Genomic DNA, 24726 nt, shown 5'->3' on the forward strand with positions numbered 1-24726 from the left:
TAGCTGGGACTACAGGTGCCCACCACCATGCCCGGCTAATTTTCTTTTCTTTTTTGGAATTTTTAGCAGAGACCGTGTTTCATCATGTTGGCCAGGCTGGTCTCGAACTCTTGACCTCAAGTGATTCTCCCGCCTCGGCCTCCCAAAGTGCTGGGATTACAGGCATGAGCCACTGCGCTTGGCCTCATAATTTTTAAAAGACAAATGAAGGTAAGATGCCATTTTTCACCTATCAGATGGGGAAGCGTTTTTAAGAGTGAGGAGAAAGATTGGATTATTTATGCAAATGGAAATCAGTAGAGCCATTGTGAAAGGCAATTTGCACTAGCTATCAACATTTTAAGTGCGCATCCCTGGAAGCCTGCAATTCCACGTCTAAGGATTGATTTCACTGCAGCATTATCTGTAAGAGCAAAACGCTGAGAAACAAGGACGGCAATCCTCAGGCATGTTGATGTGAACAGAGCCCCAGCAGGCACTTTCAAATGAAAAAGACACAGTGCCGAAGTCCGGATCATTTGATTTTTAAGGTTACATACATACGCACCTATAGAACGATATACACGCAATTACATATACACACACGTAGAAAATCACTGACAGACTTTGAAAAAAATCAGAAGTGTTACAGAATGAACAAGCTGCTCTGAGAAGCAGGCTGGAGGTTGGGGGTGAGGGAAAAGGGGATCTGTCTTTGACTTTTACCTAAAATCCTATTTTAGTATTTGAGTTATTGCCATAAGAAGGTATTGCTTTTGAGGCGAGGTGCGTGGCTCATGCCTGTAATCCCAGAACTTTGAGAGGCTGAGGCAGGTGGATCACCTGAGGTTAGGAGTTCAAGACCAACCCAGCCAACATGGCGAAACCCCGTCTCTGCTAAAAATACAAAAATTAGCTGGGTGCAGTGATGCGCACCTGTAATCCCAGCTACTCGGGAAGCTGAGGCAGGAGAATCACTTGAACCTGGGAGTCGGAGGTGGCAATGAGCCAAGACTGCACCACTGCACTCCAGCCTGAATGGCAGAGTAAGACTCTGTCTCCAAAAAAGAAGGTATTGCTTTTGAGGGTTTTTTGTTTTGTTTTGTTTTGCTTTTAATCATTGTTTGTTTGCTTGCTTTTTGAGACAGGGTCTTACTCTGTTGCCCAAGTGGGAGTGCCATGGTGCGATTATAGCTCGCTACAGCCTGAATCTCCCAGGCTCAAGCAATCCTCCCACCTCAGCCTCCTGAGTAGCTGCGACTACAGGCCCGTGTCACCACACCTGGCTAATTGTTGTTGTTGTTGTTTTTCAGTAGAGATAAAGTCTCGCTATGTTGCCCAGGCTGGTCTCAGGCTCCTGAGCTCAAGCGATCCTCCTGCCTTGGCCTCCCAAAGTGCTGGGATTACAGACCTGAGCCACCACACCCCACCTACTTTTTGAAATAGTACCAAAAGTCGCCGCCGCCGCTGCTGCTGCTACTGCTGCTGCTGCTGCTGCTACTACTGCTTTCAGATCACGCAGACTGCAGTGGCCTGAACTGACCACAAGGGCATAAGTGAGTTATGGGGAGATCCGTGGCCATCCAGGTACAACATGGTGCCGCTGGAATGGTGGCACTGCTAGCTGAAAAGAAACAAATGGATTCCAGATTTACTTAAAAGGCAAAACTGACAGGAGGGATAGTGAGAACAGAACTATTCTCTGTTTCCACGGCCACTCTCCCATCCCATCTTTCTGCCCCAGGACAAATGACATCCCATAAGACCTCAGTCTCAGAATCCAGGCTCCCATGGGCTAACGTAGCACAAGGCACAGAGCCAGAGTCTGGAAAAGCCTCAGAGATGACAGCAGAGTTTGGGCCAACTCTGCCCACCACCCGCCACTACCCACCCTCCTGGGCACAGGGAAGTAGCCAGGAGCCTGCGTGGCACTTGCTGAATGAGGACTTGAATGGGTGCCTTCTAACTATAACTCCTTGGTTCACGCGAGATGGGGAAGATCTGCAGGCGGGGCCCCTTCCCGTCGGTCGCACCACCCGCTGTGCACACCTTCACCCTCCCCCTGCCCTGGTTCTCTCCAGGTACCGACAGATTCTCCTGGCTGGGCAGACGGGCCCAGAAGGAAGGCTGCTCGGACCCCCACCTGCACCCTGAGCCCTGGCCCCCAGCCTCCTGGGCTGGCCCTGAACCTCCACATCCCGCCCTGCCGTTCGCATCTCCTGTTACAGGACATGATCCTCCCCTGACCCATCCCATGGCCCTTCCCACTGGGTGCCCCCTTTTTAAGACTCTGCCTCCCTCCAGCCCTCAGCACCTGCAGGCCCAATGAGCAGGAGCCACAAATCTGTCCCAGAATCACCAGGAAAATCAGTGTGGCTTCTCAGAGGAGGCAACATCTGGGTTGGGCGTTGAAACATGGAGAGGAATGAGCCTCTGCCAGATAAAAGAGGAAAAAGGATGTGGCTTTGCACAGGTATTCTGGACCCAGTAAGGGTGGGACTGAGGGCTTGATGTGGCTGTGTTAGAGGTGGCCAGACTAAATGCTTAGGGCGTTAGAGCCAGAAGAGTGGCCTCATACCTCGCTGGCCCCCGTGTTCCTTCCTGAGCTGCTGCTCACATAGGTGTGTGGTGGTCAAGTACACGTGGTCCGCTTCTCCACCAGACCCGGAATTCCTCAAAGAAGGGCTGTGGCCTTCAACTCTGTGAGCTGGGTACCTGGCACACCCTAGAGCTTAGGATATAGCAGATGCTCAGCACATGTTTGTTGACCTCAAATACATATATACATATATATGTGTGTGTGTGTATATATATATATATGCAATTGTGGTGGTCATACAACTGTAAACATCAGTCAAAATGCATTGAGTTGCATATTTAAAATTGGAGAATGTCACTGTTTGTGAATTATGCCTCAGTAAAGCTGACAAGAAAAAGCATGCTTTAGAGTTTCTGGGTTTCCAGGTTCACCAGGCACTTTCACATAGCTTATCTCCAGTAGTCCAAACAACAGCCCCATTTCACAGATGGAGAAACTGAGGCCAGTGACTTGCCCACATCCCATAGTGGCAGACCTGGGCCCCTCCTTCAGAGCTTGTTGCTCACAGGATATAGGCCTGAGGGATTTTTTTTTTTTTTTTTTTTTTTTTTGAGACAGAGTCTCGCTCTGTCACCCAGGCTGGAGTGCAGTGGCCCGATCTTGGTTCACTGCAAGCTCCACCTCCCAGGTTCAAGCCATTCTTGTGCCTCAGCCTCCCAAGTAGCTGGGATTAAAGGCGTGTGCCACCATGCCTGGCTACTTTTTTGTATTTTTAGTGGAGACGGGGTTTCACCATGTTGGACAGGCTGGTCTTGAACTCCTGGTCTCAAGTGAGGCCTCTCAAAGTGTTGGAATTACAGGCATGAGCCACTGCGCACAGCCTGTGAGGGACTTTTGAGAGGACAGGAGCCAGCCATGGCTGGAATAATCCAATGTACAGAGCCTATCTGGTGAGGCTATTGCTGACTTGCCCTCGGGGAGTTCAGCCGCTTAAGAGAGCTTCAGTTGGTCAGTTCTGCTCAGGGGGTTCCTCAGGCCAATCTAGGAGACACTGGGTGACACTCACATTCCTGCACCCCCTGGTCCTGGCCCCAGTTCACACAGACCACCCACTGTCATTGGGTAGGTATTAGGGTTCTGAGTCAGATGTCCTCCAAAGAAGGGGTTCTACCACAAATTGGGTTGCCAGATTTAGCAAATAAAAATACAGGCCAGGCCAGGAGTGGTGGCTCATGCCTGGAATCCCAGCAATTTGGGAGACCAAGGCAGGAGAATCACTTGAGCCCAGGAGTTTGAGACTAGCTTGGGCAACATAGTGAGACCCCATCTCTACAAAAAAATACAAAGACTAGATGAGTGTAGTGGTATACATCTATTCTGGAGGCTGAGGCAGGAGGATCCCTTGAGTCCAGGAGTTGGAGGCTGCAGTAAACTATGATTTTGCCACTGCACCCCAGCCTGGGCAACAAAACAAGGCCTTGTCTCAAAAAACAAACAAAAAACCAGGACAAAACGCTGGTGACATTCTGATACTAAGTAGGACATCCTAAACAGGATAGATTTATACTAAAAATGTATCTGTTGCTTATCTGAAATTTGAATTTAACTGGACGTCCTGCATTTAATCTGGCAATCCAAACTGGGGGAAAAAAAAAAAAAAAAAAAAAAAAACCAACCCTAAAATTAAAATTAAATTAACAAAATTTAAATTTAATGAAATAAATTAATAAAATTTAAAACAAAACTAAAATGAAAGAAAAAGTAAAAGAAAAAATTTTTAAATGAGTTAAATTAAATGAAACATGAGAATAAAATCCAAAAGAGGTGAACACTGCACAGGCGCCCACGCCTGCGCCGAGCGCCCGCGGCCCAGCAAGATGGCGAGGCCGCGCTTCCCCACCCAGGCGCTGGGTCCCCGGCCCTCTGCACGGCGCTCGCCCGGGACTGGGACGCAGAGCCGCTGACGGCTCTGGGGACGCCCGGGCCTCGGGCTTCCCCAGCGGCGCCTCCCAGGCGGCGATCGCCCGCGAGCCTTGGGGCCCGGGACCCAGGGCCTCCCCACCGGGAGCCAGAGGGACGCAGCGGTCTCACCACTGCTTTAGGCCGAATCCGGTGCTTTCTGGAAACGGCCTCCTGCAGCTCCAGAGCGCCTGCAGGGTAAGCAGAGGCTGCTCTGTTTTCAAGAAAGCCTCGCGCCCTCATGGCCCAGAAGGGCCCCTCAGGGTCGCTGCTGCTCTGTCTCTCTGGCGAGAAGGTCGTCCGCGCCACCGAGTCCCAGGAGGTCCCCGGACGCCCGCCCGGGCCCCGTGGGAGGGTAACGCCCGTGACTGCTCCTCTAGCTGCACTCTACTGCCGCTGCCATTCTGCCACTCAAATCTCTGGCCGGACACTGTGCAGGAGGCAACAGGTGGGGGGCCTTGGTTCTCCCCCACAAATCTGAATGCTGAAAGGCGCGCCAGAGAACTTTTGCTCACTTGGGGAAAAGCCGATCTGTACCTTAGAAAGGGCAATAATAAAGACATAATATTAAATTAATAATACCTAATACAGTCATAAAGGTCCAGAACCTTATACCCAGGCATCCCACTCCCTGGGAATGTATCCTAATAAAATAATTCAAAAGAATAAACGTGCCCTAGGCATAATCATGTTCATCATGGCATTATTAGCAGGAGCTAAAAATTGAAAACAACCTCACCTAGCAAGGGGGAATGGTTAAGGGAAAGGTTTTATACCCACTAGATGGAATGCCGCGTAGCCAGTAAGTGATTATTGCAAGGTCTGTAGAAACACGGGGAAATGTTTATAATGCAATCTTAATGAAAAATGGTTTAACATGAAATGGTACATTCTTATGGATCTCAACTCCTTCAGAATTGCTTTTTCTTTTAATCGAAAATGTTATATAGATACTTGCAGATTCACATGCAGTTATAAGAAAGCATAGGCCAGGCATGGTGGCTCACGCCTGTAATCCCAACACTTTGGGAGTCTGAGGCGGGCAGATCATAAGGTCAAGAGATTGAGAACATCCTGGCCAACACGGTGAAACTCCATCTCTACTAAAAATACAAAAATTAGCCAGGCATGGTGGCATGTGCCTGTAGTCCCAGCTACTTGGGATGCTGAGGCAGGAGAATCGCTTGAACCTGGGAGGTGGAGGTTACAGTGAGCCGAGATCGCACCACTGCATTCCAGCTTGGTGACAGAGCCAGACTCCATCTCAAAAAAAAAAAAAAAAAAAAAAAAAGAAATGATACAGAGATCCCACCTCTACCCAGTTTTCCCCAATAGTAACATCTTGCAGAACTATAGTACAATATCACAACCAGCATGTTGACAGGGATGTAACCTGCTGATCTAATGCAGATTTCCCAAATGTTACTTATACTTGTGTGTTTTGTGCTATACAATGTTACCACAATTATAAATTACAATTTTACTACAGCTGGGTTTTTTTTTCTTTTCTTTTCTTTTCTTTTTTTTTTTTTTTTTTTTTGAGACAGAGTTTTACTCTTGTTGCCCAGGCTGGAGTGCAATGGCGCTATCTCGATCTCGGCTCACTGTAACTCCCACCTCCCAGGTTCAAGCGATTCTCCTGCCTCAGCCTCCCAAGTAGCTGGGATTATAGGTGAGTGCCACCACATCTGGCTAATGTTGTATTTTTAGTAGAGACAGGGTTTAACCATGTTGGCCAGGCTGGTCTCAAACTCCTGACCTCAGGTGATCCACCCGCCTCAGCCTCCCAAAGTGCTGGGATTACAGGGGTGAGCCACCACTCCCAGCCTAGAGCTGTTTTTAAAAGCACACATGTGCATATATAGAAATGTGTTATATAAACGGTGATATTTGAGAGATTTTCTTTTCTTTCTTTTCTTTTCTTTTTTTTTGAGACAGAGTCTTGCTCTGTCACCCAGGTTGGAGTGCAGTGGTGCAGTCTCAGCTTACTGCAAGCTCCGCCTCCCAGGTTCACGCCATTCTCCTGCCTCAGCCTCCCAAGCAGCTGGAATTATAGGTGCCCACCACCACGCCCAGCTAATTTTTTGTATTTTTTTTAGTAGAGATGGGGTTTCACCATGTTAGCTAGGATGGTCTCGATCTCCTGACCTCGTGATCTACCCGCCTCGGCCTCCCAAAGTGCTGGGATTACAGGTGTGAGCCACCATGCCCGGCCGAGAGATTTTTGTTTAAATGTTTATCTTTAATGCTGCTATGTCATCTTATAAATTAAAAGAGGTGAAGCTCATGCCTGTAATCCCAAACTTTGGGAGGCCAAGACAGGAATTTGAGACCAGCCCAACCAACATGGTGAAACCCCATCTGTACTAAAAATATACAAAAATTCTCCGGGCATAGTGGTGCACACCTGTAATCCCAGCTACTCAGGAGGCTGAAGTAGGAGAATCACTTGAACCCAGGAGGCAGAGGTTGCAGTGAGCCAAGATCACGTCATTGCACTCCAGCCTGGGCAACAGAGCTAGACTCCATCTCAAAAAAAAAAAAAAAGAGGGGAAATGGGCTGAGTGTGGTGGCTTACGCCTGTAATCCCAACATTTTGGGAGGCCAAGGTGGGAGGATCACTTGAGTCCCAGAGTTTGAGACCAGCCTGGGCAATATGGTGAGACCACTGTCTCTACAAAAAATACAAAACTTAGCTGGGTGTAGTGGCGTGCGTCTGTGTTCCCAGTTACTCAGGAGGCTGAGGTGGGAGGATTGCTTGAGCCCTGGAGGTCAATGCTGCAGTGAACTGTGATCATGACACTGCACTCCAGCCTGGGCAACAGAGTGAGACTCTGCCTCAAACATAAAAAAAAAAAAAAAAAAAAAAAAAGTGGGGGAAAGGTTGAGCTAGAAGAGGCAGGTGGAAGAAAGGAGGAAATGGTGGGCCAGGATGGCAGAAGGCAGAGATGCAGCCTAGCCTCGGCAGGACTAGCCATACCATCTTACGCAAATCAGCGAACATTCTTTGAACTGCAGTTTCTCAACAGTCAAGCAGGGATAATTTCCCCTGCCGTATCTACCTAGCAAGGTTACTATGAGGTCATTTTTGCCAAACTCAGGTAATGTCCTCCAGGCCTCCCTGAGCACAGCCAACTGACAAACACACTGGAAAAGGGAGCCCTCCGGGGAGTCCCTTGATCTTTTGTGGTCTCACCACTCACAGGCCAGCTACTACCAAAAAGGGAAGTCTCTCCACCAGACAGGCAGGAGGCATCACAAGGGGCTTCCCAAACATTTCCCGCTGCAGGAGGCCTGGTCTCTGGAAGTGGACCATCAGGCTCAGAAACAGGTCCCCTGGGGCAGCCGGAGAAAATGCAATCAGACAGGAAAGGAGCAAACAACGCAGTGCCCCTGGTGCTCCCTTGGCTCTCCCAGAGAAAAACAGCCAGCCTGACTTGGGTTTCTCTCCAGTGGACCGGCTGAGGTCACTCCACAGACATCCTGGGCTCCTCCCAGGCCTCTTCTCTTTCCAGATAATGCCCTGGGCTGCTTCTGTGAAAGGGTTCCAGTTCCCACACTGTCCTCTCCACCAAGGAGAAAAGCTGAAGTCATGATTCTGAGGGTGTTCAACTCAAGATGCTTTCTTTTTTTTTTTTTTTTTTTTGAGACAGAGTCTCGCTCTGTCGCCCAGGCTAGAGTGCAGTGGCCGGATCTCAGCTCACTGCAAGCTCTGCCTCCCGGCCCCATTCTCCTGCCTCAGCCTCCCGAGTAGCTGGGACTACAGGCGCCCGCCACTTCACCCGGCTAGTTTTTTGTATTTCTTAGTAGAGATGGGGTTTCACCGTGTTAGCCAGGATGGTCTCGATCTCCTGACCTTGTGATCTACCCGTCTCGGCCTCCCAAAGTGCTGGGATTACAGGCTTGACCCACCGCGCCTGGCCTAAGATGCTTTCTATTTTAACTCAAACTCAGGAGATGCCTTGTTTTCCAGAGCTCCAGAACCACCGTCCACCAGCTGCACCGCTGACCTTTCGCTGTGGTTGCCCTTGCTGTCCTGTCAGCCTAGGACGCCCTTGGCCTTCTCTGTCCTGTGAACTCCCACCCCATCCTTTAAGGCAGGGAATGGCACACTTTTTCTGTAAAGGCCTAGATAGTAAATATATTAAGCTTTCTGTATAGTCTCTGTCACAGCTATCCATAGAATGAGCATGGCTGTATTTCCACTGCGTTTTATTTATGGACATTTTAGTCTTTCTTTTTTTGAGATGAGGGTCTCACTATGTTGCCCAGGCTGGTCTCAAACTCCTGGGTTCAAGCGATCCTCCAGCCTTGGCCTTCTACATAGCTGGACTATACGTACACACCACCATACCCAGCATAGACACTTACAACCGGGTTGAACTGTATTTCCCTAAGATATAAATTGAAGTCCTGTAGCTGTGAATGTGACCTTATTTGGAAAGAGGGTCTTTGCAGATGTAATCAGGTTAAGGTGAAGTCACTGGGGTGGGCCGTAATCCGATAGAACTGATATCTATATAAGAGGGAAATGGGCCAAGCATAGTGGCTCACTTCTGTAGTCCCAGCTATTGGGAGGCTGATGGGGGAGGAGCCTGGGAGATGGAGGCTGCAGTGAGCCGTGATTGCACCACTGCACATCAGCCTGGGCAACAGAGCGGGAACGTGTCTCCAAAAATAAATAAATAAATAAATAATAACAGAGGGAAATGTGGATACAAATAAAGAGGAGAACACCATATGAGGACGCAGACGCAGAGGGAAAGTGGCCGTGACCTTGATTTTGGACTTCTAAGCCTCCAGAACTATGGGACAATAAGTTTCTAGGTTTTAAGCCACCTGGTTTCTGGTACTTTGTTATAGCAGCCCTAGGAAACTAACACCAAAATTTCAATTTCAAAGTGTTCACACATCACCAAATATTTCTTCTCCAGATGTTATCAGCCAAGCTAGAACACAAGGCAGCCCACCAACCTAGCATAGATTTGAACAGGCAGCAGAGGAGATAGCCTGGGATACCTGTTCTCTGGCTTCTCCTTCAAGGAATGCACCTCCCACCGCTAGAAGGGTTCCCTTGTCAAAGAAAGAAGCCATCCCTTGTCACTAGATGGTCAGGAGTTCGAGACCAGCCTGGGCAATGTGGTGAATCCCTGTCTCTACAAAAAAATACAAAAATTAGCCAGGCGTGGTGGCGCATGCCTGTGGTCCCAGCTGCTTGGGAGGCTGAGGTGGGAGGATCACTTGAGCCTGGGAGGTCGAGGCTGCAGTGCCACAATGCACTTCTACCATAAATGAGCCACAGCTCATTGAACTCAAGTGACCCTGATCAAAGCCAGGCAACCACAGTTTCTGTCCAAGAAACTCGGTGTGGCGTCAGAGACAGAGTCAGTCGGTGCCAGTATAAAGATTGTTATGTTATAAAGGCTGGGACATGAGACCTTTGGGGTCAGTCATGAGGGTGCCAGGTGGAAATCAGTGACTGAGAGCAAGGGAAGGAACCCGATCAACAGAAGGGCAAAGGCAGAGCATACACAGTCCCCGACGGAAGGATGGACAGAGAGAGCCGCCACCTGGGAAACCATGTTGATGCTGATGCCCATCCTGCCTCCTACAACTGAATTCCATGAAATGCTGTGATCGTTATTCTAAGTCCCCCTTGACTTCAGCAGCGTTAATGGGCTTCTGGGCCTTGCAGCCAAACCAACTGCCAGGGATCCAGCCCAAAGTAGGTCCTCAAAATATCCTGCCCATCTGCCTTTTAGCGCTGGATTCCTTACTTCTGCCCAGGAAAGGCATCTGGGGTAACATCTGGGAAGCAAGGATCACTCAGAAAAGAGGGAGGGAGCTGGGGCTGGGATTCCAACAGTTTCACTGTGACAGCATGTAGGGTCCAGCCCTACAGGGCCTTGTGGGTTTTCTCTTCATGTGCGAAGGTGAGAGATTGTAGAAAAATAAGACAGGAGACTAAGAGAGAGTATGAAAGACAGCTGGGCTCGGGGGCCACTACCACCAATGCGTGAACTCTGGTAGTGCCCCCGTATGTCTGGGCGCACTGCTATTTATTGTATACAAGGCAAGGGGGCAGGGTAAGGAGAGTGAGTCATCTCAAGTGATTGATAAGGTCAAGCAAGTCACGTGTCCACCGGACAGGGGGCCCTTCCCTTTGTGGTAGCTGAAGCAGAGAGGGAGGACATCGTGCGTCAGCGTTTTTTCTACACACTTATCAGAGATCAAAGACTTTAATACTTTCACTATTTCTGCTACTGCTATCTTCTAAGGACTTAAGTGGGGAACCAGGTGTATAGGCAGAACATGAAAGTGAACAAGGAGTGTGACCACTGAAGCACAGCACCACAAGGAGACGTTTAAGCCTCTGGATGTCTGTTGGGTAGGCCTGGCTGATGTCTGACCTCCCACAAGAGGCTGGTGGAGCAGAGTGTTCTCTAACTCCCCCAAGGAAAGGGAAACTCCCTTTTATGGTCCGCTAAGTAACGGGTACCTTCCCAGGCACTGGCACTACCGCTAGACCAAGGTGTCCTCAAGCAGCCCTTATCCAGGCATGACAGAAGGCTCACACTCTTTTTTTTTTTTTTTTTCCGAGACGGAGTCTCGCTCTGTCGCCCAGGCTGGAGTGCAGTGGCATGATCTTGGCTCACTGCAAGCTCTGCCTCCTGGGTTCACGCCATTCTCCTGCCTCAGCCTCCTGAGTAGCTGGGACTACAGGCGCCCGCCACCAAGTCTGGCTAATTTTTTGTATTTTTAGTAGAGACAGGGTTTCATCGTGTTAGCTAGGATGGTCTGGATCTCCTGACCTCATGATCTGCCCACCTCGGCCTCCCAAAGTGCTGGGATTACAGGCATGAGCCGCCGTACCCGGCCAGACAGAGGGCTCACACCCTTATCTTCTGGTCACTTTTTACAATGTTCCTTCAGCTCCTGACTCTCTACTAGCTGGTTATTCCTCAGTTGTAATAGTAAAGCAGAGATTAATACTAAAACTAATGATTGATAATATCCATATATAATCATCTCTATATCCCATTTCTAGTATAACTTTTCTTATTCTAACTATTTCATTATATTGGAACAGTGTGTGCCTTCAGTCTCTTGCTTCGGCACCTGGGTGGCTTTCTGCCCACAGCAGCAAGGGTCATTGTTAGTAATAGGTCTTAATACTGTACCATAAGGTTGCATCTTGTTTATTTTTTTGAGACAGAGTTTCACTCTGTCTCCCAGGCTGGAGTGCAGTGACACAATCTTGGCTCGCTGCAGCCTTGACCTCCCAGGCTCAAGTGATCCTCCCACCTCAGCCTCCCAAGTAGCTTGGGACCACAGGTGCAAGCCACAACACCCAGCTAATTTTTGTATTTTTTGTAGAGACGGGGTTTCGCCATGTAGCCTAGGCTGATCTCAAACTCCTGAGCTCAACTGATCCACTTGCTTGGGCCTCCCAAAGTGCTGGGATTACAGGGGTGAGCCACCGCACCTGGCCACATCTCATTTCTTGAGTACTCGTTTATATCCTCTGTTGAACACCTAATATGCATATCTTAATCCTCACAACAGCCTAGGAAGGAGGCTACTAATTGTGTGCATTTTATTTGCTGAGTCTTTAAAAAGGTTGAGTCAATTATCACAGCCGGTAGAGAGCTAGGATTTGAACTCTGATCTGTCTGCGTTTTCTGCTTTGCCACACTGCACTCCTACCATAGTTAGGATCCATCTTCCTAGGGTTGATTCCTCCAGCTGCTGTGGCTTAAAAAATGTGAGTTAGTTACAGAGTAGAGATATCAATGTTTGTACTCTAATTTTTTCAAGAGCTGAGTAGTCTCAAAGTGGTCTGAGGACGGCCAGCCAGTACCACTTTCTGTTTGTTGCTCTCTGTTGTTCCAAGCTCATCTCCCTAACTAGATGGCATGCTTTTTGATGGAGGGCCTCTGTTATCTTGATTTTTTTTTTTTTAAAGACAGAATCTCACTCTGTTGCCAGGCTGGAGTGCAGTGACGTGATCTCAGCTCACTTCAACTTCTGCCTCCCGGGTTCAAGCGATTCTTCTGCCTCAGCCTCCCAAGTAGCTGGGACTACAGGTGCGTGCCACCACGCCCAGCTAATTTTTGTATTTTTAGTAGAGACGGGGTTTCACCATGTTGGCCAGGATGGTCTCGATCTCTTGACCTCGTGATCCGCCCGCCTCAGCCTGTCAAAATGCTGGGATTAGAGGAGTGAGCCACCGCGCCCAGCCGATTTTTTTTACTTTATCCTGAAAACCATGTGTAATGGCCTCTAGCTGCTATTGTTTTAGTGCTGACCAGCCTGTTTCCATCCCATTTCTTTCTGGAAACAGGCTGCCCTTGGTCCTTCAGCCATAGCCCTCCAGCCTGGGTAATCAGAGTATGCAATAATGAGATGGTGCCAGATTGAGCAGGACCAGTCAGAATTCTTCTCTGGAGTCGACAGAAGGCTCTGGGGAGAATTCCACTGAGGCTGTAAGCTAGGAGCATGTAAATTCAGGGATGTCAGGGGGAAACATTCCCCCACCTGCAGTCAGACTGTTAACAAAGGAGGCCAAGCAGAGCCACACAAAAACAACACAGGCTTGGAGAGAGCACGAGAAAGCGAGAGCAAGAAAGGAGAGAGAGAGAGAGAGAGACAGTGCGAGAAGAGAGGAGAGAGAATCAAGTATTAGTTCCAGTTCCTAAGGTCTGTTCAATTCTGCAAACAATCCAGGTATCGTTCTGGACTCTCTGAGTCCATTTCCTTTCTGTTAAGCACTTGGTTCCATAATATGTCACTATGACAAACACAGTATGATTCCCCTGCTAGGGTTCAATGGGTGGAGGACAAGCTGATCAGAAAGTTTGTCATGGTGACAGCAGCCCAATTTCATGCTGGAGATGAAGGCAGCTCCCGCTACTCCATCCAGCATGTGAGGGGCCCCTCTCTCTGCCCTTTGGATGTAGATAGCCCATTCTACGCAGCCAGACCTTCGCATATGGCTTTCAACTTTACAGAAATCCAGATGGCAGTTCCTGAGACCCTTTTCCTCTCATCAACCCCACCTCAAACATCTTCCGCCTCCCAGCTCTTAACCTTCCCTATCTATCCCAAGCTCTGCCAAGCCCCCTTTTATCAGCCAGACAGGATTCTGTGTTCTGCTTGACAGAGCTCATGACCCTAACCCATGTCACTGCCCTCCTCCAACTAGGCCTTCCTCCCACCCAGGTCATCCACTTGTTTCTGGATGTTCTCACTTCGAAGTTGCTTCCTTATTGCCTTCTTTCCCAGGCTCATCTACAGGCCTAGAGCATCCTCTGAGGGGCTGGCCAGAGAGGCTTGGCTGAGTCCAGGGGGTGCTGCTTTTGTGGTACAGGTTGCCTCCCCGCCCCGGGCGACTCCAGTTCAAAAAGCACTGTGGCATGGCTGGAGGTCCCACAGGCCCAGCCCAGCTCCATAGTGAGGAGTACGTAAGTCCTCCTGAAGATGGAGATGCCAGCCAGTCACATCTACAGAAGCCCCAGCTCACAAAGAACGGCACATCTTGATCCATTTTTATTTACAAAACAAATTCTAAATGTGTTTGTGTGTATATGCATATGTGTATATATACACAGACTTACATATGTATGTTTACATACATCTACATTTACATGTATATATACATCTACATTGTATATACATTTACCTTCTATATAAATATATTACATTTATAGACATATACATTTATATGTATATACACACATATGTTTACACATGTATCTATAATATAATGTATACTATATATAAGAAATCGAGAAGTAGGCTGGGCACGGTGGCTCACGCCTGTAATCCCAACATTTTGGGAGGCCGAGGCAGGCAGATCACCTCAGGTCAGGGGTTCGAGACCAGCCTGACCAACATGGTGAAACCCCCATCTCTACTAAAAATACAAAAAGTTAGCCAGGTGTGGTGGCAGGCGCCTGTAATCCCAGCTACTCGGCAGGCTGAGGCAGGAGAATCACTTCAACCTGGGAGGAGGAGGTTGCAGAGAGCCAAGATCGTGCCACTACATTCCAGCCTGGGCAACAGAGGGAGACTCCGTCCCCCCAGCAAAAAAAAAAAAAAAAAAAAAAAAATTGAGAAGTAAATATTCTAAAATGTCAGTAGTGGTGGGATTTTTAAAATAAACTTTTAAAATAAAAACTGTATTGAGTTATACTTTGTGTACAATAATCTGTACCTATATTAGTTGAGTTTCGATAAATACTCATGCAACCACTGGGTGGTTCAATATTTTTATTTTCTTCTTTTTTTTTTTTTTTTTTTTTTTTTGAGGCGGAGTCTTGCTCTGTCACCCAGGCTGGAGTGCAGTGGCCGGATCTCAGCTCACTGCAAGCTCCGCCTCCCGGGTTTACACCATTCTCCTGCCTCAGCCTCCCGAGTAGCTGGGACTACAGGCGCTCGCCACCGTGCCCGGCTAGTTTTTTGTATTTTTTAGTAGAGACGGGGTTTCACCGGGTTAGCCAGGATGGTCTCGATCTCCTGACCTCGTGATCCACCCGTCTCGGCCTCCCAAAGTGCTGGGATTACAGGCTTGAGCCACCGCGCCCGGCCTTATTTTCTTCTTTATGCCTTTCTTTAATTTCTAATTTTTTATATTCAGTGGACAAGTGTGATGAGTAATTAGGTAAGAACATGTACAGAGGGAGACAGACAGAAATCATTTCTAAGTCTCTGGCCTTGCAGTCAGAATCTAAGGGAGGCCAGTCCCTGAGACAGGACAGATTGGCCCTGGAGTAGGCTCTCAGCTGACCAGCAGCTTCTTTCTTTTTTTTTTAGACACAACCTCACTCTCTCACTCAGGTTGGGGTGCAGTGGCATGATCTCGGCTCACTGCAACCTCTGCCTCCTAGGTTCAAGCAATTCTCCTATCTCAGCCTCCTGAGTAAATGGGATTACAGTTGTGCACCACCATGCCCAGCTAATTTTTTTTTGTATTTTTAGCAGAGACTGGCAGAGCTGCTGGCCAGGCTGGTCTCCAACTCCTGACCTCAAGTGATCCACGTGCCTTGGCCTCCAAAAGTGTGGATTACACTGTGCCCGGCCCCACCAGGGCCTTCTATAAGCACTGCCTTATGTGCCTTCCCACAGCCACTCTTTGAAAAGTTGGTTAAGGCCACAATGTTCACCCACTGCAGGTGAATAATCCACAGCTCAAGAGAGGTCAAGTGACTGGCCCATTAAGAGGGGAATCACAGAGCCAGTTAAGTACAGGTGAGCCCAGGACTCTCTTCATTCGCCATTCTTAACGGGTGCAAGGAGCCCAAATGAACTTCGCCCAGGTCCACAGGTGTCCCTGGCTCCTCAGAACTGCAGGGAATGAGGCCAACCCCCTGTCTGGACACAGCAGCCCACCCTGCTTCCCACTCAGGCTGGCCACCGACTTGATTCAGGAGGGGAACGGTGGAATCTGGCTCAGAGCAGGACTGCTTCCTCTGGGGACCTATTAACGCCTTGAGCACACTCAAAAAGGGGTGACCCACCGCCTGCCCTCCTCCCCAGCACAGCCAAAAATGACCTTGATCTTGGCCAAGCCTACCCAAGAAGAGAAGGAAACGCCCCTCCTCAGCAGCAAGGCAGGGTGTGCAATCCCTCCTATTTTTTTTTTCATAATTGAGATTTCATTGGTTGAGGATCAGTACAGACATTTCAATTTGTACACAATTCTTAACATATGTAACGACATTCTAAAAAGCCATGTATTGTAATTCTTTTTTAAAGTTATTCCAATGACTTTCCAGCTTAAAATTTGGAAGCAAATTTTCCTTAAGAGGCTATCAAGTACCAGTTTCTTCACATGTTGGTCAGCTGTTACATACGGCCCACCAGTTCACAACTGAATAGCATGTACACTACATATTCAAATCTGTAATCTTTCACAGCACAGTAACAAAGTTGTTAGGAAAGCAGGACTACCACAACCAAAGATGTTACAGAGTGCACACAATTCCGACAGGGAGCGCCATGATCGAGGAGTGGCTTTCTTTAGGAAACAATTCCACTAAAAAACATGAGAATAGAAGTAAAATAAAATGTTCAAGACATTAAATGCAGGACTGACTCCATATTGCCATTTAATATGCTTTGTATTCTAGGATATAAAAACTAACCCCCCATCTATGGAATGTTAAGCTGACACCCGAGACAGTCAAAGCCTCCCATAATTCAACATCCCACACTATTTTCTGGTTGTACCAAAAAATAAGCAACCAGCAAATGATTTCACCTCTTAAAAAAAAAGCATTTACACTTAAAAACTGGGATGAGGTGGGATTCCCTCCTTCTTAAAAATGTTTCTAGAGCTACTAAAAAACTTGCATTTACAAAATAGTTGATAAAAATATTCCTCTGGGTTGTACAAGAAGGGAGACATGGACCACTGGTAAGACATGGTATATGGTATTAATCAGACTTGGCTTCTTTCTCTCCTGCATAATCAGAGGCTGGACGCTCCTCAGTTTTCGTTTCCCGGTTTTCTGCAGGTAAATCTTCTTTAGTTTCTTGGTTAGCCACTTAAGCCTGTTTTCCCTTTGCTCCCCTTTTCCCTTTTGTTTGCACTTTTTTGTCTGAAGATTTATCCTTCGCTGCTGCCTTTTTCGGCCTCGCTTCCACTTTTGCAGGAGGTTTAGCTGACAACCGCCCCGATCTCCTCTTGGGCTCTTCCTTGGCGGCCCCTTCGGCGGAGCTGACCTTCCTCTTGGGCATCCTGGCAGCGGGGAAGGCGCGTCCTGGGTGCCTGCGGGCCGCGGCGCGCCAAGGGCCTTCGCGAAACTGGGCTGCCTGGCCGCTGCCACTCCTCCCTCCTATTCTTATATCCACTTCTCCACCTCCAGCGAGGGATCCTACCAGAGCCCCTTGAGGCTGCAAACCTAGAGGAGGTTCCTCCAGGCCCCTCTGACTCAGTGAAGCTAGAGATTCAGTGTTGGAGACTGACATGGAGAAAAACGCACAAATAGAAGGCCCTTGCAGCTTCAGTCTACCCTGGGAGGAGGCTGTGGGCCAGGATGACCCTATATACATCCCAACCCAGCACCACCACCAACACCAGCATATACAGCATTGATTATGCTCTTACTACTTATTGATTACGCTCCTACTACAGTAGTTCAACAACACCACCACCAACAAAAACTTCCTAGCGCCAAAGGTTACCGGAGGTTGCCACCCAAACCCTCTGAGGCCCCTCATCATTAGACTCCCGCCCCTGGCGACCGCCCGAGGCCCACCCCCACCACCACACGCGACTTCATCCGAAAGTTCTTCCTCCGAGAACTCCGAGAGACACCCAAGGGACTCCAGGTAAAGGTGAGCCCTTCCAGCAGTCGCCCTCTGGCTCGGCGCGGAGAAGAGCGCTCAGCCTTCCTGGGGCAAATTTTACTAATACAGGACCCGAGCCCCTCGACCCGAAATACGCCCGAGACATTTATCCTAAAAAACGATAAGGCCCGGCCGCCCAGCAGAACGGCCCGGCTCGACCGCGCGCAGCTTGCAGGCAGGGGTGTGTGCAGGTCACCCGGCCGTCCCCGGCGAGCGGAGCTGCGGAGGGCGCCACGTCGGTGCGCTGGCCCCGCCCGGACGGGGCGGGACCTTCCTGTGCCCCCGGAAGCCCCCTCGGGTAGCTGGGGAGGAAACCGCGGCCACGCGCCCCGGGAGCCCGGCTCGGGCAGGGCGGTGCGCGCGCATGCCTTGGGGCAGGACGCTGGGGACCTGCGGGCCCCAGGCCCATTCCGCCGCCAGCCCCGGGTGCCCGGCCCCCGTGGGAAGGCCCCTGCGCCGATTCAGGACCCGCACCCAGCTACGCTGCGGAGCCCCAGCCCGCCGCACCCTCCCACCCTCCGCTCCCGGCTGCTTTTCTCCTAACTCTGCGAGGCGGGGTCGTTTTTGTTTTTTACAAAAATATATGTAAATGTATTTCGATGAGTGAAGGAACACGCACTCAATGCAGCATCGGTAACAATTGCGCCGGCGGGCGCGGTGGCTCCCTCCTGTAATCCCAGCACTTTTGGAGGACGAGGTGGGAGGATGGCTTGAGCCCGGGAGTGAGCCCGGGAGTTCGAGACCAGCCTGTGGAGACCTCCATCTCTTAAAATATTTTTTGTTTTTATTTATTTTTATTTTTTATTTTTTGCGACGGAGTTTCAGTCTTGTTGCCCAGGCTGCAGTGCAATGGCGCGATCTCGGCTCACCGCAACCTCTGCTTCCCAGGTTCAAGCGATTCTCCTGCCTCAGCCTCCTGAGTAGCTAGGATTACAGGCATGCGCCACAATGCCCATCTAATTTTGTATTTTTAGTAGAGATGGGGTTTCTCCATGTTGGTCAGGATGGTCTCGAACCACCGACCTCAAGTGATCCGCCCGCCTCTGCCTCCCAAAGTGCTGGGATTACAGGCGTGAGCCACTATGCCCGGCCTATATTTTAATTTTTTTTAATTACCCGGGCGTGGTGACCGCATCTGTGGTCCCAGCTACTAAGGTGGCTTAGGCGGGAGGATCACCTGAGCATGGGAGGTGGAAACTGCAGTGAGCCGAGAACGCGCCAGTGCACTCCAGCCTGGGCGACAGAGAGAGACCGTTTCTAAATAAGCAAATAAATAATAAATAGAAAAAAAAAAATAATAGCACTTTCCAAGGAAAGGGTAATACTGGAAATGTCCAGGATAAGGAAATTGATTAAATAAATCATGGAATATTTCTGGATGGAGTAGTATGCAGTCATTAAAAAATGGTGTTTTCGGCCGGGCATGGTGGCTCACGCCTGTAATCCTAGTACTTTGGGAAGCCAAGGCGAGAGGATCACTTGAGGTCGGGGGTTCGAGACCATCCTGACCAACATGGAGAAACCCCGTCTCTACTAAAAATACAAAAAATAGTTGGGTATGGTGGCTGGCACCTGTAATCCCAGCTGCTCAGGAGGCTGAGGTAGGAGAATCGCTTGAACCCAGGAGGCGGAGGTTGCAGCGAGCCAAGATCGAGGCATTGCACTCCACCCTGGGCGACAAGAGTGAGATTCCCACTCAAAAAAAAAATGGTGTTTTCTGGGACCAGCCTAGGTAACATGGTGAAACACCATCTCTAAAAAAAAAAAAAAAAAAAAAAAAAAAAAAAAAAAAAAATTAGCTAGGCGTGTGGCACCCTGGTAGTCCCAGCTACTTGGGAGGCAGATATGGGAGGATCACTTGACCCTAGGAGTTCCAGGCTTCAGTGAGCTATGATCATGTTGCTGCAGTCCTGTCTGGGTGACACAGTAAGACCCCATCTCTGAATAATAAATAAATATATACATAAGTGATGTTTTCAAAGAATATTTAGTGATGTGGGAAAATGTTCACAATAAAATGTTTACAGAAAAGTATCTGGCACAAAGTTGCAGTAAATGTTAGTAATTATTACAAAACAGGGTATTAGTGAACAATGTGATTTTAAGTTAGTAAAATATATGTATCTAACACAAAAGAAAAAAGAAACATTCCAACAGTGATTATCTCAGGAAGGTGGGATTATGAATAATTTTTACTTTTTCCTTTTTTTGGTTATTTTAAAATTTGGTTCAGTTAATATAATTTTAGGCCTAGGAGGAAAAGGTCCTGTTATATTAGGTTTTTTTTGTTTTTGGGGTTTTTTTAATGCTATTGATTCATTCTTTTCAATGTAGAGGTTGCTCTGAGAACCCAGGCGACCCTCCCCTTGGGCAGATACTTGCTTTGAGGAAGCATGGAGAGTGGAAACAGCCTGGTGGGCTGGGATGTTGGACAGCACCTCAGCCCTTCTTCTCCCTGGCAAGTTATGTAATCTTTATGAACCTCAATTTTCCCATCTGTAAAATGGGTGTAATTACCTGAGGCCTTTGCATGAGAATTATATGAAATAATGCATGTAAAGGACTCGGTACAAGCTGGGGCTCACAGGAAGTTCAGTCACGTTTGCAGCTGCAGGAGCAAATTCCTCAGACTTAGTGGACACTCAGTAACAAAGGTTGGCTGGGCGCAGTGGCTCACGCCTGGAATCCCAGCACCTTGGGAGACCAAGGCGGCAGATTATTTGAACCCAGCAGTCGGAGACCAGCCTGTACAACATAGTGGGACCCTGTCTCTACAAAAAATACAAAAATCAGCCAGGTGGGGTCACGGGTACCTGTAGTCCCAGCTACTTAGGAGGCTGAAGTGGGAGGATCACCTGATCCCGGGAGGTGGAGGCTGTGGTGAGCCCTGATTGTACCACTGCACTCCAGCCTGGGCAACAGAGAGAGACTCTATCTCTCAAAACAAAACAAAACAAAAAAACAAGACCACCACCACCACCAAACAAAGAACAAATGCTGCTTTCCTAGGAGGAGGATCGCTTGCCCTTGGACACTGTGGACATAACCTAGGTGTTTCTGCAGCTGAGTTGGAACTAACTCAAGAGGTCCCAGACATTGTCAAAAACTCCCTAAACCATGGTCTGCCCAGTAAAAGAGGCTTCTAAGACAGTGAGAGCCCCTGTTCTGGAGATCTCTGCAGGTGCGATTACTGATTCACTCAACAAACAGATAGTGAGCTTCTGGGGATACACTGGAGGACAACATTGTCAGTTTCTGCCCTCTTGGATTTCCACTCTAGTGAGGAAGACACAATAAGTAACCAAAATGATTAGCAATTGTGATAAGAGCCACGAAAGACACAAAGAGCTGCAACAGAAAACTGAAGTGAAGGGGTTCAAATGTGAGGCAAGGATGGGCCTCTCTTGGGAACTGGCACCAGCACGAGGGTCTGGGACACCATAGCTGAGGTTACCCCAAGCCCAGCCTTCCTGTGCCACTGCCTGGCTCTCCTGGAAGCCCCTAGACTGGGCTCCAGAGCAATGCAGTGGACCCGCTGGGCCAAGCCCCTGGGTGGTCAAAGCCTCCAGAGAAAACAGGTGACCCTTCACTCCCTTCCCCTGTCCCAAGCCCTTCCCCATTCTCTACTTCATCGAATCCTCAGCACAACCTGTGAGGCAAACAGGGCCCAATTCTTTCTCTCCCGTCTAAGCAGAGGGTAGAACTGGTGAAGAGACTCACTGAAGGTCACACAGCCAGTGGGGAAAGTGACTTGGCCCTGGCCTCCAGCTCCTGCCTGTGCTGCCCCTCCCCTCTGCAGAGCCAGCCCCCTGGGGTGGTGGGTGGAGAAGGACCCAGGGCTAAGGCAGGGGAAGGCTGAGGGGCCGCATATCCAAACCCTCGAGGAGGGAGTAGGCAGCTACCACTCCCCAGGGGACCAGCCCAAGACCTGTGAGAGGTGGAGTGGGAGCAGGTAACCTGCAGTGGACAGACAGGGTTTGAAATGTGGGTGTTGCCACTGTGCACCTGTGACCATGAGTAGAGTACGTGTCCCATCTGTAAAATGAGACAATAGTACCTGGCACAGAGGGTTGTGAAGTTAATACAGAACCATTTCTGGTACATACTGAGCACTCAATGCACAGTAGTTGTAACAATGATTATAATTACCACGTAACAATTATGTATGAGACCTGGTCTGGGCCCTGGGGATGCTGGAGAAACAAAGAAGAGTCTGCCGTTGCAGAACTTTTATTTTAGTGGGGAAGACAGGCAACAAACAGAAAGCAAAATCATAAGGATGTCAGAGGCTGACAGCTCTGAAGATAGTACATAAAATAAAAAGTAGTGGGCATAAGTCTACTTGAGGTCTGGGCACAGTGGCTCAAGCCTGTAATGTAGCACTTTGGGAGGCCAAGGCAGGAGGATCGCTTGAGCCCAAGAGTTCAAGACCAGCCTGGGCAACATAGGAAGACCCCTACCTCTGTCTCTACACACACACACACACACAAAATTTTAATTAGCCAGGAGGTTGAGGCTGCAGTGAGCTCTGATTACACCACTGCAATCCAGCCTGAGTGACAGAGCGAGATTGTCTCAGGGGGAAAAAAAAGACTACTTGAGCTAGAGCAGTCAAGGAGGATTTCTCTGAGCTGAGACCTGAATGATGGGAAGCAGGAAAAGGAGGGAGATGAGAGCTTTCTAGGCAGAGCCTGGAGCACGTGCAAAGGCCCTGTGATTGTGGAGAGCTTGAAGTGGTCACAGGGAAGAAGGCCAGGGTGCTGACGTGTTGCTTGAGGAAGGTGGGGCTTTGCAGGCCAGGGTAGGAGAGTTTATTCTCACTGCCATAGCAACAACATGGGTTTTTTTAAAAAAGGGTTTTTTGTTTTGTTTTGTGACAGGGTCTCGCTCTGTCGCCCAGGCTGGAGTGCAGTGGCGTGATCTTGGCTCACTGCAAGCTCCGCCTCCCAGGTTTACGCCATTCTCCTGCCTCAGCCTCCTGAGTAGCTGGGACTACAGGCGCCCGCCACCACGCCCGGCTAATTTTTTGTATTTTTTAGTAGAGACAGGGTTTCACGGTGTTAGCCAGGATAGTCTTGATCTCCTGACCTTGTGATCTGCCCGCCTCAGCCTCCCAAAGTGCTGGGATTACAGGCGTGAGCCATCTTGTCCAGCCTAAAAAAGGGTTTGATTTTATCCATTTATGCCTAGCGTTCCATTATTGGAACACTAGGCATGTAGGAGTTTTTTATATCCTACTGCTCAAGGTCATCACCAAGGTCTGATTGCAAAAATTCAAAAAATTACAACCTCAGGCACAAATGGGTTAATGAGATTATTCTATGTGTTGAAAGGGCTGGAAGGGACAGGAACAGAAGCAGAGAGACCTGTTGTGGTATGAAGGGGAGAGAGACCAGCTAGAGGACAGATGATGGGGACTTGGGCTACAGCTGCAGCAGGGAGAAGGTGAAAATGGCAGAGTTGGGGATACATTGAAAGGTGAGTGCTGTCAGAATAAGCTGGTGGTGGCCAGGCGCCGTGGCTAAAGCCTGTAATCCCAGCACTTTGGGAGGCCGAGGCTGGAGGATCACTTGAGGTCAGGAGTTCGAGACCAGTCTGGCAAACATGGAGAAAATCCCCGTCTCTACTAAAAATACAAAAATTAGCCAGGTGCAGTGGTGCACTCTTGTAATCCCAGCTACTTGGGAGGCTGAGGCACGAGAATTGCTTGAACCCGGGAGGTGGAGGTTGCAGTGAGCTGAGATCGTGCCACTGCCCTCTAGTCTGGTGATAGAGCAAGACTCAGCCTCAAAAGAAAGAAAAAAAAAAGAACAAGCTGGTGGACTGACTGACTGTTCAAGAAAGAGGATCAAGGCAGAGTTCGACACCAGTTACTTTAAGATCAGAAGATTGGGAGCAGGTTGGGAGGAGACCAAAATTCTGTTTTTGACAGGTCACATCTGAGATGCCTGTTGAACACCCAGGCGGAGAGGCCCAGCTGACATTTGGTTATAGGAACCTGGGCCTCCAGAAGTCAGGGAGTGGAAACAGATCCCGGAGCCCTTGGCCCTCCGCCGTCTAGAGAAGAGGAAGGGGAAAGGATCCCGTGGTAGGAAGCCTAGGGAAAAAGGAGTTTCAGGGAGGCGGGAAGTCTCCTGGGTGGCAGTTCCTGAGGCTCACCTGAGAGTGGGGGGTCCCAGGCCCCTGGGATGGATGGAGGAGAGGCCGGAGGTGAAGACAGCACAGCCGCCAAATACAGAGGGGGCTTTCAATCTTTGCATTGAAAGTCAAGTGGAGCAGAGAAATAGGGCAGGGCTTCAGGGGGTGGTCACAGCCAGTTTGTGTCTGCGTGTGCGTGTGCGCGTGTGTGTGCTTGCGGGCAGCGCTTGCATGCATAAAACAGATGGGTGCCATGAGGCGTGTTTGTGTGCTCTGGGAGAAACAGGGAAACTGATGATGCCAGACGGAGCCACGTCCGAGAAGCATGGTGGGATTCGGAGCTGGATGGGGAGGCTGCCGAGAGGCTGGTGAGACAGGCAGGGAGGGGTGGGTTATAGGGGGAAGGACAAGGGAGATAACAAAGTTCTCACACTGGGCCAAGCAGGACTGAGGTGACCAATAAGGGTTGCCTATCACTGTCACCTTAGCTGATGCAGGGCCAGGCAAGGGATGGCTGTTCAGTGGGGTGTGGGGGGAATATTTTATCCACCTCTGTGTTTAGGTGCAGTGGGGCCTTGTGATGCCATCAGGACCAAAGCTTCCCTGGAGGCTCCAAATTCCTTCTCATGATCCAAGAAACACCCTGACTTTGGCTAAAGCCTTGGTTCTGCTCCCTGCAGTCTATCGCCTCCCAGCACATAGCAACTAACTCCCCACACCCACTGCTGCGGGTGGAGCCACCAGAGGCCACATGCAGG

At 49.3% G+C, this 24726-nt stretch overlaps 1 long non-coding RNA gene and 1 pseudogene across 1 annotated transcript; both read right to left on the bottom strand.

The window, feature by feature from the left end:
- Positions 1-569: 569 nt before the first annotated feature.
- Positions 570-4800, bottom strand: LOC105479802 (uncharacterized). The gene is made up of 3 exons (XR_986081.2): positions 4610-4800; positions 2558-2710; positions 570-1603 (listed from the first exon to the last, which is right to left on the bottom strand). It is a non-coding gene; the product is annotated as an uncharacterized lncRNA (long non-coding RNA).
- An 11811-nt stretch (positions 4801-16611) lies between these two features.
- On the bottom strand, positions 16612-18062 carry LOC139357791 (uncharacterized; annotated as a pseudogene).
- Positions 18063-24726: the final 6664 nt, after the last annotated feature.

This window comes from Macaca nemestrina, chromosome 13, assembly GCF_043159975.1.
Source record: "Macaca nemestrina isolate mMacNem1 chromosome 13, mMacNem.hap1, whole genome shotgun sequence".
In the NCBI taxonomy this organism is placed as follows: domain Eukaryota; kingdom Metazoa; phylum Chordata; class Mammalia; order Primates; family Cercopithecidae; genus Macaca; species Macaca nemestrina.